Source organism: Otolemur garnettii, unplaced genomic scaffold (assembly GCF_000181295.1).
Source record: "Otolemur garnettii isolate 467f Iridium unplaced genomic scaffold, OtoGar3 scaffold00032, whole genome shotgun sequence".
Lineage (NCBI taxonomy): Eukaryota > Metazoa > Chordata > Mammalia > Primates > Galagidae > Otolemur > Otolemur garnettii.
The window spans coordinates 2,873,449-2,887,534 of NW_003852427.1; the positions used below are offsets into that span (position 1 = coordinate 2,873,449).

A 14,086-nucleotide genomic window follows, 5' to 3' on the forward strand; every position below is an offset into this window, starting at 1 on the left:
TTAGGGCTAGGACGTGAGGGTGGCATTTCTTTCAACAGTGTTTTTTATTTTTGCCACAGTAACTTCCCATACAAGGTTAACAGCAATCCTGTTGTGAATTCCTTGGCGCCTCGTGTCTCCTAAACCCAACTAAACTGACGGAGGCCATGGAAACCACTTATTTTAACAGTGCCGGTGACATGCCTTATCTTTTAGCTTTCCCAGGCAGAAACCATTGCCCCAAAATGATGAAGCAGAGGTAGGAGCCAAATCATGTGGTGCTTAAAAAAGAAGGGAAGGATGGGAGGAGGGGCTTCCCATGATGATCTCGGAGGTTAAACGGGCAGCTCCGGGGGAGGTACCCAAAGTGGAAGGATAAAAAAGGCACACAGTCTCCAGGAACAGCCAGCTTACTGAGATATATTTTGGGGGAAAATAATACGTTTTTTAAAAACATTACTTTTTCATTAAAACAAAAAGATGAAGGAAAATGCAAATGACACATGAATTTTTAGAGAAAACCTGAGGCTTCCCAGCAATTTAAATTGTCATTTCATGCGGCATTCAAACTCCTAGGCCTCCACTCCATCCCTGAGGCCATCAGCAGGAGGTGCTGGGAAGTGTTTTGCCTGACCAAGGAGCCTTGTATGCAGAGCAGAGTCTCCCAACCATGTTGTTTTGGCCAGCATCTCCTGAGTTCTGTGGTGCCCAGCTCTGGGCCAGGGACGCCAAGTTATCTGGGACATAGTCGGTGCCCCTGTGCTCTGGCATTCATTATCTCATGAGGTAGACCATTTTTAAGCTGTATATAGGTGTGGACCAAGGAGCTCTAAGAGCTGCACTCAGAAGATGAGGGGGCATCTCCCATGGGGAAACTGATGAGGGGTTAACAGGCTTCCCTCTGTTCCCTCTGCTTCTCTGCCCAGCCACTTCCTTCTTACTTTCCCATTTGTATTTTTGTTTTGTTAAAGCAGACTAATCTTTATAAATTTTAATCTACACACTTGATCTTAGCCAAAAGGCCGAGAAGCGATTATATAAATTTTAATCTTAAGATTCTTCATATTTTTTTAAGGAAACACTAGAGGCATTGCAAAACCAGGAGGAAGTAAATGTTATGTTGCATTACCCCTAAGGGACTATCAGAACAAGGCAAGTGGAATCCCCAAAGCACTGAATTAAAAGGCTCCAATTGGAGAAAGTCCAGTCAACACCACATTATTGCCTTCTCTGAAGGAATGTTAGATGCTGTGTGTCTCTCAGTCTGTCAGCCATTCTGGAATATCTGCTTCTGTTTATGCTCCACAGCTCTTTTTTGTGTGTGGCCATGCCATCCTATTGTATATCTAACTTTAACCTGCAATTTGATTTGGTATTTATACATTTTTAAAGCATTGTAAAACTGATGCTTTGGAAAAAAATCCGTGGTTTTCTAACACACTTTTTTCATAAAGGTGAGTATAGAGTTTATGAACTGTATACCCTGCATAACCAAGCGTGACCTTTTCTTTCTGATGATAGTGCTCTGTGGGAGGAGCTGAGAATGTCCATAACTAGCATTGCAATTTAACTTTAAGTTGTCACTAAGGATACACTTCCATTATGACTAAGAACTGGAAAGAGTATTTCTTTTGAGTCTATAATTTACACAGATTATGCATCTCTCATCTGCTTACGCTGGCATTTTAGAAACTTGATTTTTCTCTTTTAAAATTGTTTATCTAACTCCTTGCCCCTTTTAAGGATTTCATCTTTAGAATTGCTGCTAGGTCCCCAGAGCAGAGTAGGGGGGCACAGGTGGCCGTCTGATTGACTCTGTGCTTGCTTCTCCACTTAGTGACCCACCTGCCACTAGCCGTACATATGGCAGGGGTATTGGAGTCCGAGCTTCCAAGGAGAAGGATTCGTGAAGCTTGCCTGGTATGGCTCAGCCACCCAGGAAGGGGGCTAGAAGACCTGGGTTCTGTCCTGCTGAGTCCCACAGTCATTCCAGTACTTCACTTAGTCACTCTGAGCCTCAGTTTCCTCATCCCTCAACCAGGAATATCCTGTTTTGCCACCTCCCTCATGGGGTGGTTTTTAATCAGCTAATGATTATAGAAGGGTTTCTAAACATATATAAAGGATTTTATTCATTTAACGTATCCCTACTTCAAATCTATGGATCTTCCTCAACTCCTCTTTCTGGGTGAAGTGGAAATAGTCAAGGGGCTCTTTGGAAATTCTGAAGCTGTGGCATTTTCTGGAATTCCCAGCAAGGGACCATGGTTTATACACACATTAAGGTCGGACTCTGTGTACAGCCAAGAGGTGGCTGAGGAGGGTGTAGAAGTTCTTTGTTAGATAAAAAGTACTACAAAAATCCCAATTGTTGCTAAAGTTATATTTGACAGTGATATTTTTATACAAATAGAGGGGAGTGGCATTTCTGTGACATAGTGGTTAAACACACCACCTATAGAATCAGGTAACAAGACTTGAATCTGTGCTTTGCCATTTACAAATTGTGATATTTGGGGCAAATTAATTTATCTCTTTGAGCCTTACTTTCCTCATCTGTGAAATGGAGCTAATCGCAGTACTGACCTTATGGAGTCCAGTGAGAATTCAGTGAGCTAAAGAATGCTGAATGCTTGGTCATTGTCATTATGGTAGCTCCAGTAAGAGCAGGTAAAATGGGATTTGATGCAAGAAAAGAATCTAATCAATTAAGTCCTTTCAAACTAATTAATAAGAATTGGCCAAAATAAGTCTGAATTAGTGAAAAGTCAGCTATATTTTTAAATGTTCTATTATGTAAATATGTAATGACGTAAGCCAAAGATTAAAGGATATTGCTAAATAAACCATCTCCTGGGCTTGCTTTAAAGAATAGATTAAAATCATTTATAATTCACTTATGATTTCAGAGCTTTGGTTTTGCCAACATCTTATAAAAAGTATTTGAAAACACTTTGTTAAAAAGGCCTTGTATGTTTTTAGGCAATAAATGTTCTTAGTAAACCAGCATTATGACATGAAATTGAGTATAAATCTAACCCATAAATTTGAAGTCATTCAGCTCTAAATTTATTTGTATTCCTTGTGTCCTGATAAATTCTAGATATACCAGGTCACAGGTACCTTTTTAGATCGTTAATCTAATTTTGTATTACTAAAGGCCCATTTATTTTAACATTAGAAGTTTTGTGAGAACATGGATGAAATGAAGATTTGTGGAAGAGCAGGGTGATTTTCAAATCAGTTCATCTTTTAGGTCTCACTTCCTACACCCCATTCAGGATATATCAAATACTGGGGCCCGACCCTAGACAAAGACTCAGGCATAGCTACTTTCATGCAATCTTTGTTTCTGAAAAGAAAGGTTTATGATACGGAGAGAGAGTGGAGAGGGAAGGTAGTTGACAGTGCTGGTGGGACTACATGGCCTGATTATATCAGAATTTTACAGAATGGAATCAGGTTTGAGGCATCTTAGTTTATACCCCGGTCATTTAAATTCATACTGTTATGAGCCAGGCAATCTCTGATTTCTTCTACTTGAAAGGTGACCCAGGAGGCAAAACACACAAATAGATGGTGGTGGTTTCACTTGTGAATATTTTCTAAGTGGAGACATACCCTGTGGGAATAGGCATTCTCATAAATTTTTCATGATGGGAATTAGGTTTTTCTCACATTCAGCATCTTACCAGCATCTACCAATAGAAAATGAACAACAAAATTTCCTCCAATAAATTTACCTCTGACCTATCCACATCATACAAAGTAGTGGAAAAAGTATATTGTCCAGGTCATGGAACAGTGTGATTTGTTACCACCATACATTACAGAATAAAACGATTCTGAGTTAATGAGGTAATTCCATATCTTGGTCAACAGGAGAGTTTCAGGCAAATGACTGATAAGGCATACAGAAGTCTAGTCTAGGCTCGGCGCTTATGGCTCAAGCGGCTAAGGCGCCAGCCACATACACCTAAGGTGGCAGGTTCGAATCCCCAGCCTGGGCCCAACAATGATGGCTGCAATCAAAAAAAAGGTAGCCAGGCGTTGTGGCAGGCACCTGTAGTCCCAGCTACTTGGGAGGCGGAGGCAGGAGACTCGCTTGAGCCCAGGAGTTGGAGGTTGCTATGAGCTGTGATGCCATGGCACTCTACCCGGGGGGATAGCTTGAGGCTCTGTCTCAAAAAAAAAAAAAAAGAAGTCTAGTCTAAAAACAAAGAGATAGTGGAGGACTTTTTATAAATAATTCTTATGATAAAAAGAAATAAAGATTTCCTTTGTGTAATTAGTGATGGTTATGCTGCCAGAATGCCCACGACACTCTTAATAATTGCTTAGGGCAAAATACTTTCCTGCATTTAGCTAGATTTGTCTTTGGTTTCACTAGGCTAATATGTGGAAGATCTGTCCACACCATTGGATGCCCCTTTTCTTGAACTTTGAAGTAATGTTGTAAATGGAATTGATTGCTGAATCAGGGTGCTAGAAAGACTCATTCAGTAACCTCTCATGGTTTCTTGATAGACCAAGAAATTACCCCACTTTGGCTTTAAATGAAAGAATGCTAAATTTCCTTTTTCTAATAAAAGACCAAGCTAAACATTTGTCTATACTTTTGAACACTGACCTTTCTTGTTGCAGAGTTTACAGGCTGTCTGGGGTAGCGGACAGCTGGATCCTGGTGCTGTCGGTACCATGGTACCTGAAGTGCACAGGCTGGTAGCCACACCTGACATTAACAAGTGAGTGGTAACCTCTCTGCCGCTGGCTCGCAGCTACTGTTTCCATAGAAATGGCTGTCGGGATCAGTGGAAACGAGGTAAGTGAAAGTTTTCGCTGATCCTTGTTTCCATCAAGCTGACGTCTGTTTCCCTGGCAACAGTAGTGGACAGCAGCCAGGCACTAGCGACAGATTCAGTAGAGCTCTCTCACTTGTCAGCTGTGGCTATCATCTGTTCCCTATGAAGTTCTTTTTTATAACACATAGCAAAGACCTCTGAGGACCCAGGAGGCACCTCTGGCCACATGTGCTCTGGTGGACACCCATTTTGCCGATGGAGAGCTGTGAACTAAGTAGACCAATCTGTCAGCAGTCTTCCTTGCACCTGTGCTCTGGTTTGTTAATGTGCAGCTTAGGAGCAGGGGAAAGGTTGTTGAGGGCATTTGTGTTGCAGGGCAGGCTGCTGAATCTGTTGATTCCAAATCCTCAGGGAAGAGAATTCATTACAATGCTTTTGTGCACAGACCTAGATTTTTATAAAGCTGTTGATAACTTAATAGTTGAAATTAAAGCAATAATTTTCCTCTGTTCCCTGTTCAGTTGGTGGCATTAATAATTGCCATTACTTTTCCAACAAAAAGGATGTTTATGAGTTTAATCATTTGATTTCCTGTGAGAAGCATATTGATGATTGCCTCTTAAGATGCTACTGTCAACTTATGCCAATTTCCCCCCTCTCTTTTCTATAATATTCTTTTAGCCAGTAAAACTGCTTACGGAGATCAAATATTGATATTGCAGGGCAGCTTTGGTATAGAAAGACACATAGGTCTGTAATGTAGGGAACTCTTTTTTATAGAAGTTCAATAGTTATTCCTTTTCTGATTTTAATTTTAATGTCTCAGCAAATGTATGCACCCAAGGCGTAGGTATCCTCCTCCTATGAGACAGCATGCACATGTCCCACAAAACAAAGGAAAGCTGTGTTATTGCTGGTGTATGATATGAGTACACCTGGGGAAAGGCATGAGCTGTTCATTTTAAACCCTTAAAGATATCATTTTTGGAAAATATTTTCTCTGAAAAAGCAAAATTCTAATATGCAGAACTGTATCTTTGAGAATCAGTTGAAGATAAGTATCCACAGTGTTTAGAGAATTTAGATGGGCTCTCCGGAAGAGCATTAGAAAATTGTAGTTTTCTGTCTTTGGAGGACTTTCTGTATGACTTTGTTTCTCAGCTCTCTGGAATAGGCCAACTGCTCCTTGGCCTGGAGGCAGAAGGGTTTGATACAACAGATAAATAAGAAGCAGAGCATTTTGCTAGTTCCCCCCCCCCATACATCTTAAGAAAGAACTTGTTTATTTATTTAATTAATATCTTTTTAATGCCTACACAGTGGTAGATGTATTTGCCAAGTGCTTTAGTAGTCTCCAGGGTTACAATAGTGACCAAAACAGTTTCTGTTTTCATGAAGCTTGTATGTAATGGGGCAGGGGCAAAAATAATAATTACAAATATCAATGCTTTCAAAGAAAGGTACATAGTACCGTGAAAGTATTTAATGGGCACAACTGACGTTTATCTAGAGGGCAGGGAAAGCATCCTAAAAGAAGTGAACAATGACCTGTTGTCATATCTAGGCAAGATGAGAAAAGAGGCTGGGGTAGAGTATTCATGTCAAGGGAAAAACCCATGCAAAGGCCCCTACAATAGGAAGGAACAGAGGACACTGGATAAACTGAATGGAGCCAAGGCAGCAGGAGCCTAGGAAGCTGGGGAAGGGAGGGCAGAGAAAAGAGAGGAGAGACTGTCCTGCAGAAGCCAGATCACACAGGACAGAGACTCACTCTGTCACCCTGGGTGGAGTGCCATGGTGTCATTGAGGTGAGGTAGCTCACAGCAACCTCAAACTCCTAGGCTCAACTGATTCCCCTGCCTCACTCTCCCAAGTAGTTGGAACTATAGGCACCCGCCATGATACATGGCTAGTTTTTTTATTTTTAGTAGAGATGGGGTCTTGCTCTTGCTCAGGTTGATCTAGAACTCCTGAGCTCAAGCAATCCACTTATCTTAGCCTCCCCAGAGTGGTAGGATTAGAACTGTGAGCCACCGTGCCCAGCCCACACAGGACTTTTTAGACTATGTCTAAAAAGTTTGGTCATCAGGTGAAGGGTAGAGGGAATCCACTAATGAATTTTCAGCAGCAAGTAATGTGTTTGAAATTTTCATTTTATAAAAATTATCCTGTGTTTTGATGTCATCAGTTTACCTTAAAATGCTTTAAAAAGATAAGATGAATTGGTAGATGGATAGAGGGATATATATATATAGGTGATAAAGCAAATGTAGCAGATGTTAATCACGGGATCAAAGCGGTAGGCATGTGGGTTAATTCTACCTTTGTGGATGTTGAAAATTTTCTTCATAAAATTTTGGGGAAAATCTGCATATGAAAATTACCATGGCTGCAGTAATATGAATGGACTGGACAGATACAAGAATGTATGTAGAGAGGCTATTTCAATCCACTTCTAACCACAACATACTAATGGTTCCATACTAGACCTTTTATCATAAAACAACTCTAAAATATGAAGCAAATATTTTCAGAAATAGAAATAGGATTCACAGGAATGGGATACCTAAGAGAAAGGAAACACATTAGATAAGCCCCACAATTGTCCTGGCTTTCTGCCTAGACATACTTTCAGAATTATGGCAGAGGGAGCCAAAACCCAGCAGAACATGACAGTCTGTTTGCTGAGGAGGTAAACTATAGAGTTCAGGGCTGCCAGGACAGCTGGAATTTTCAGGGCAGAGTACTAGAGAGAGGTGTGCAGAGAAGGGGCTCCAGAAATCTTTAACCACACACCAAGTTGCTTGTGTAACAGGTTATACTTATTGAGGCCTAGCATGACCAGTTAGTAGAAAGATGTAAGCTGCTGGAGGGCATATGGTTCTAGAATGGATTGATCTTAATGAATACATTGGGCATTTAATTGAAACTCCAGAAAAGCCAGGCCTTGGGTGTGGCCTACTTTAAACCCTAAAGTAAAGTTACTCTAGACCAGTCTAAAGTTTCTAAAAAGCTTAGAAACAAGCTTCAGAAGGATCAGGCCAAATGGCCAATAAATTAAGTGTATGCCAAAACAAAAATTGACACTCATTAAAGGAAGACATCAAAATCCAGACGTTCTTGAAATGTTTCCCTTCATGATAAAAAAAAAAAAAAAAGGTAAGATATGAAAAGAAGCAGAAAAACATAAACCATGATCAAGGGGGAATAATCAACAGAAACAAAATATGACAAATACTGCAACAAGTAGTCAAAGACGTTGAAATCACTGCTATAAGCCCGTACAAGGATTCAAAGAAAAAGATGGCCATAGTAAAGGGACAGATGGCAAATCTCAGCAGAGAAATAGAAACAACATAATATCTCAAACAGTGCAGGAAAAAAAAAGTCAGTAGAGCATCAACTGTGGCTCAAAGGTGTAGGGCTCCCCATATGCTGGAGGTCACAGGTTCAAACCCAGTCCCTGTCAAAAACAAAAAATCAGTAAAGGCTTAATGATCTCTAGACCAATAATAACCAATCTGGTTTAAATGAAAATGGAGTCACAGAAGAAGAAAGAGACATTATGGAAGAAAACATTTTGAAAGAAATAATAGCTGAAAATGATGCAGATTTTATGAAAATTATAAATTTATGGAGCTGAGAAGCCCAACGAACTTCAACCAGTATAGACACAAAAAGAATCCCTCCTAAGCTCATGAAAATTCAAATTGCCAAAAGTAAAAGATAAAGATATGTTAAGAGAAACCAAGAAAAGGTGCATTACATTACTAGCAGAAAATAGTAAGAATATTCATTGACTTATTTTCAGAAGTATTAAAAGCCATAGGATGACGGAATGATATCTTTAAAGAGCTGAAAGAAAATAACTAGAACTCTGTGCAAAGCAAAAACATTCTTCAAAGTGAGGTGAAGTATAAAAAAATTCAGGTAAACAAAAATCAAGAGAATTGGTCACCAATAAATGTGTACTGTAAGACATGTTAATGGAAGTTTTATAGGTTTAAAGAAATGAATACCAGATAGAAATGTAAATATACATATTTTTAAAAAGCATCAAAAATGGCAAACATGAAGGTAAAGATCAAAGATGTTTTCTTGTTTCTAGATCTCTTTTAATATTAATCACTTAAAGTAAATAATAAGATATTATGGGAATATATTAGGTAAAAATAAACTATAGGACAACAATGGCACAGAAGATAGAAGGGAGTTAAATGGAGCTTTCCTGTGATAAAGTTCTTACAATGTATGTGAAATAATATGAATTCATGGTAAACTGTGGTAACTTAAGGATGTGTATGATGATCTCTAAAAGTAGGCCGGGCACGGTGGTTCACTCCTGTAATTCCAGCATTCTGGGAGGCTGAGGTGGGTGGATTGCCTGAGCTCACGAGTTCAAAACCATCCTGAGCTAGAGTGAGACCCTGTCTCTGAAAGTAGCCAGGTGTTGTGGCGGGTATCTGTAGTCAGAGCCAAGAGAACTGTTTGAGGTTGCTGTGAGCTAAGTGATGCCATAGCACTCTATTGAGGGCAACAAAGTGAGACACTTTCTCAAAAAGGAAAAAAAAAAAAGAAATTTTAAAAGTGGCACTACAATCTAAAACAGCGGTTCTCAACCTGTGGGTCGCAACCCCTTTGTAACAATAAAAGTACATCATGGCATTAGGAAGGTTAAGAACCACTGATCTAAAAGAAGAGGTAAATTGTAATGCTAAATAGTATTCAATTATCCAAAATAAGTCAGGGAGGAAAAAAAGACCATAAGGCATGGGCGGCACCTGTGGCTCAAGGAGCAGGGCGCTGGCCCCATATGCTGTGGGTGGTGAGTTCAAGCCTGGCCCCAGCCAAAACTGCAAAAAAAAAAAAAAAAAACACCAAAGAAAAAAACATAAGGCACAAACAAAAAACACATCACAAGATGATAGACACAAACTCAACCATATCAAGAATTGCCTTAAATGAAAATGGCACATTCTAGTTAAAAGAAGTTGTTAAGCTGAATAAAAATTCAAGATGCTATAGATATAAAGACAGATTACTTTTCGTCTGAGTATGACTGTGCGCTCAGTTGGGCACCATGGGGAGGCGTGACAATCGAGTGGCCTATATGAACCCAATAGCAATGGCTAGATCAAGGGGTCCAATCCAGTCTTCAGGGCCAACAATCCAGGATTATCTGAATCGACCAAGGCCTACCTGGGAAGAAGTGAAAGAGCAACTAGAAAAGAAAAAGAAAGGTTCCAAGGCTTTGGCTGAATTTGAAGAAAAAATGAATGAGAACTGGAAGAAAGAACTAGAAAAACACAGGGAGAAATTGTTAAGTGGAAGTGAGAGCTCATCCAAAAAGAGACAGAAAGAAAAAAAAAAAAGAAGAAGAAATCTGGTAGGTATTCATCTTCTTCTTCATCAAGCTCTGATTCTTCCAGCAGTTCTTCAGATTCTGAAAATGAGGATAAAAAACAAGGAAAACTGAGAAAGAAAAAGAAGAACAGTTCACATAAATCTTCGTTCCATTTCGCCAAATGAACCAGACAGTAAGGATAGTTTAAAAAAGAAAAAGAAGTCAAAGGAAACAACTCAGAAAGAAAAGGACATTAAAGGACCCAGCAAGAAAAGAAAGATAAACCTTTGTCATCTGAATCCTTATCAGAATCAGATTATATTGAGGAGATAGGAGCAAAAAAGAAGAAAAGCAGTGAAGAACGAGAAAAAGCAACAGCAAGACAAAACAAAGAAGAAAAAGAAACATAAGAAACACAGTAAAAAGAAGAAAAAGAAGGCTACAAGTTCAAGTCCTGACTCTATAACATTAAGAAAACATCAGGATTCCCTTATAAAAGAAAGTGCAATGTCTAAGGAAATGTCAACTATGAAAACTACAACATAAATACTAAAATACACGGATTTTCTTATTTTTAGAATTATTCCTGGACTATTCAGTAGCCACTAAGAGTCCACTGTGTGAAAGGGCCATAATTGTTGCCTGCTGCTTGAACATCTAGTTTTTCTCTTCCAGTGCTTGATGACCAACTCTGGGAGATAATACACTGCAGTTGTACTAGTGGATGAGATATAGTATTTGGGAATAAAATTAATATTTTTGACTAGCAATGTCCAATGATAAATCAACAGAAATTGAATCCGGATACATCTTTAAGAGATAATCAGAAATGGCCAGATGACTCTAGTTAAAATTTTTGAAGTAAGGATTATATTGATATTTTAAAATCCTTACTCTGTTGATAGGTGTGTTTTAATTTTTCCCCTTTGTATACTTTTTATTTACCTGGGGAAGGAGCTATTAAGGTTGAGAGGGTTGGTTTGCTCCTCTTTAGCTAGCAGAAGAGCGTGACTTTGACCCTCACACATCCTATATTTGTGGACACAGCCATGTTTTATGGGGAGGTCAGAGTTAGATACCAGCAGTCTTACCCTTAACTGCACTTAGTGACATCCTTGGAGTCTATTGTGTGCTGCTTTGAGTGAATTAGAGAAACAGCCCTTTGCAGCATGAGAAAGCCCCAGAAGGTCTGGGATTTACCTCTACTTCAATAAGACTGAGTGTTTTTTAGTATTAGAATGTGTTACGTCATTTGCATTAATTCTGATTCTACTTTGACTTTAGGGAGGAATCATTTCAAATAGACACTGGTACTTTTTGAACTTGATAGCTAATGATTCTAAAATGCATGTTTTATACTATTAAGTTTAATCCAGTCAAGAAAATTTTATGTAACCAGTGATAGTTACTTTATTTTTTTGTATGAATTTTATTTAGGCTGCAATGTTTAGCTTTTGTTAACTCCTTACTTTACTGTGTTAAGTTCATTGCTATGTTTAATGGCATATTTGCCATGATATTTAGCATGTAAAAAAGCAGGGCCTTGATTTTTTTTTAAACAGCTTCATATTGAAGCTGAGACTTACCATAAACAAGTTGAATGGTGGGCCTGGTGTGCTGTGTCTATTGCCAGAATCTTAGTAAATATAATGTTTAAAAAAAAAAAAGACAGATTAAATAGAAAGAAATGAAGTAACTGTATTAATGCCACACAAAATGGACTGCAATAAGAGGAGACTCTCTAGAGATAGGCACACCTTAGAGACATTTCAAAGTGATAGAAGAGTCAGTTCCTGAAGAAGACACAGTGATCCTAAATGTGTTTGTACATAATAATGGCTTTAAAGTACATGCAGCAAAAGCTGTTAAAATTGAATGGAAAAATTAAAAATCCACAAATAATTGTTAAAATTTTATAGCCCCTTCTCAATAATTGATAGAGCAAGGAGATGAAAAATAGCAAATATAGATAATATCTAAATTATTCTCTAGGGTAGTCCATATTGTGGCCATAAAAAACAGGCTTGCTTAAATCTCAAAAGATTGAAATACTATGAATATATTATTTCTAACTGCCATTGGTATAAAATAGAAATCAATAACAAGCTGTCTAGAAAGAGAGATTTGGAAATTAAATAACATATCTCTAAATAACCTGTAACTCAAAAATATTATAGTAAAAATTAGAAAATATTTTAAACTGAATGATTAAAAAAAAACCCACAACATCTCAGAATATGCATTATCAATCTAAAGCAGTGCTTAGAGGGAAATTTATAGCTATATCAGTAAGGAAGAAGGGTTTTAATTTAGTCATCTACATTTTTATCTGCCAATCTAGAAAAAAAGAAAGCAAATAAGTCCAAGACATTAAAATGGTAATAATAGAAAAGGGTAAACAATTTTATAACAAATTCAATAACTTAAAAGAAATGGGCAAATTCCTTGAAAAACACAGCTTACCAAGAAGAAATAAAAAATCTGAAAAGTTCATTTGCTTTTTAAAATGGAATTCAAAGTCACAAACTTCTCTCAAAGAAAACTGGAAACCTACACGAAGTCAAAAGTGGATTCTGTCAGCCAATTTAGAAAGAAGTCATACTTTTCCTGAAAAAAATTATTTCAGGTAGTATAATTTTAGGAAAAATTCTCCAACTCATGAAGCCAGAATAATCTTGGTACCAAAACTTTACAAAGACACAGTGAAAAAAGAATCGTATCTTTAATTAATATGAACACAAAATTCTAAAATAATAGGAAATAGAATCTAGCAATATAAAAGGAATTAAATATCTCATGCCCCAGTGGGGTTTATAACAGAAATACATGGTTGGTTCACCAATGGAAAATCAAACAATGAAAAAGAAAGTGATATGATCATCTCAATAAGTGCATAAAACACCACTGACAATATTCTGTAGCCATTCATGATAACAAATCTTAGTAAATTAGGAATATATGAGAACTTCTTCAACCTGGAAAAGATCATCTGCAAAAAAGAAATCTATAGCCAATGTCATACTTAGTGGTGAAAGACTAAGATAAGGAATAAGGTAAGCATTTTCTATCACTTCTTCTGTTCAGTGTTATCCCAGAAGTAGTGGAGGCAAGGAAAAGGTAGAAATAGTCAAAGGAAAGAAAAAACTATTTCTATTCATAGACATGATTGTCTGTGTAGAAAGTCCTAACAATTCAACCAAAAACCTGCTGAAATTAATAAGTGAATATAGCAAGGTCTGTATAGAAAAATCAATTTTATCCTATATACAAGCTGCAAATGTGAGAAATAGAATTTTGCAAAAATTATTTCTAATAGTATCAACATATTAAAACACTTAGGAATAAATAGAATAAGAGATAAGGAAGACTTCTATGCTGAGGACTTTAAAACACTGATTAGTCAGATTAAAGATTATCTGAACAAATGAAAATATACCATGCTCATGAATTGGAAGACTCAGTATTGTTAAGATGTCCATTTTCCTCAAATTTTTTCATTAATATGGCCCCTTATAAATCTTAATAGCCCTTATAAAAAGAAACTATCAAGCTGATTCTAAAAGTAACATGTAATTGCAAAGGACCTATAATAACCAAAATAGTCTTGAACAACAAACTAAATTAAAGAACTCACACTATCTGATTTCAAGATTTACCATAAAGCTGTAGTAAATACAATATCACTTGGCGTAAGGATAGATACCTAGAATAATTAAAAAGAATAGAGAATCCAGATATACATATATATGGTCAATTGCTTTTCCCTAAAGATGCCAAATAATTCAATCAAGAAAGGACAGTTTTTGGGGGGAGAGGGGGTCATACCAGACACAAACATTAACTCAAAGATTTAATTAAAAAGCTAAATATGTAAATGTTTTCTAAATAAATTTCTGTTCTTCAGAAATTAGAAATTAAAAGGGAAACCACACACTGGGAAAAAATATACTACATATGTATG

The 14,086-nt window shown here is 37.4% G+C and overlaps 1 protein-coding gene and 1 pseudogene across 5 annotated transcripts in view; both read left to right on the plus strand.

Moving 5' to 3' along the window:
• Positions 1–14,086, plus strand: part of CACNA1D (calcium voltage-gated channel subunit alpha1 D) — a 347,874-nt gene that overhangs the window by 208,793 nt on the left and 124,995 nt on the right. The window lies entirely within an intron of this gene.
• LOC100954507 lies at positions 9,830–10,671 on the plus strand (annotated as a pseudogene). The gene has a single exon (XR_002773283.1). The product of XR_002773283.1 is annotated as a protein FAM133B pseudogene (transcript).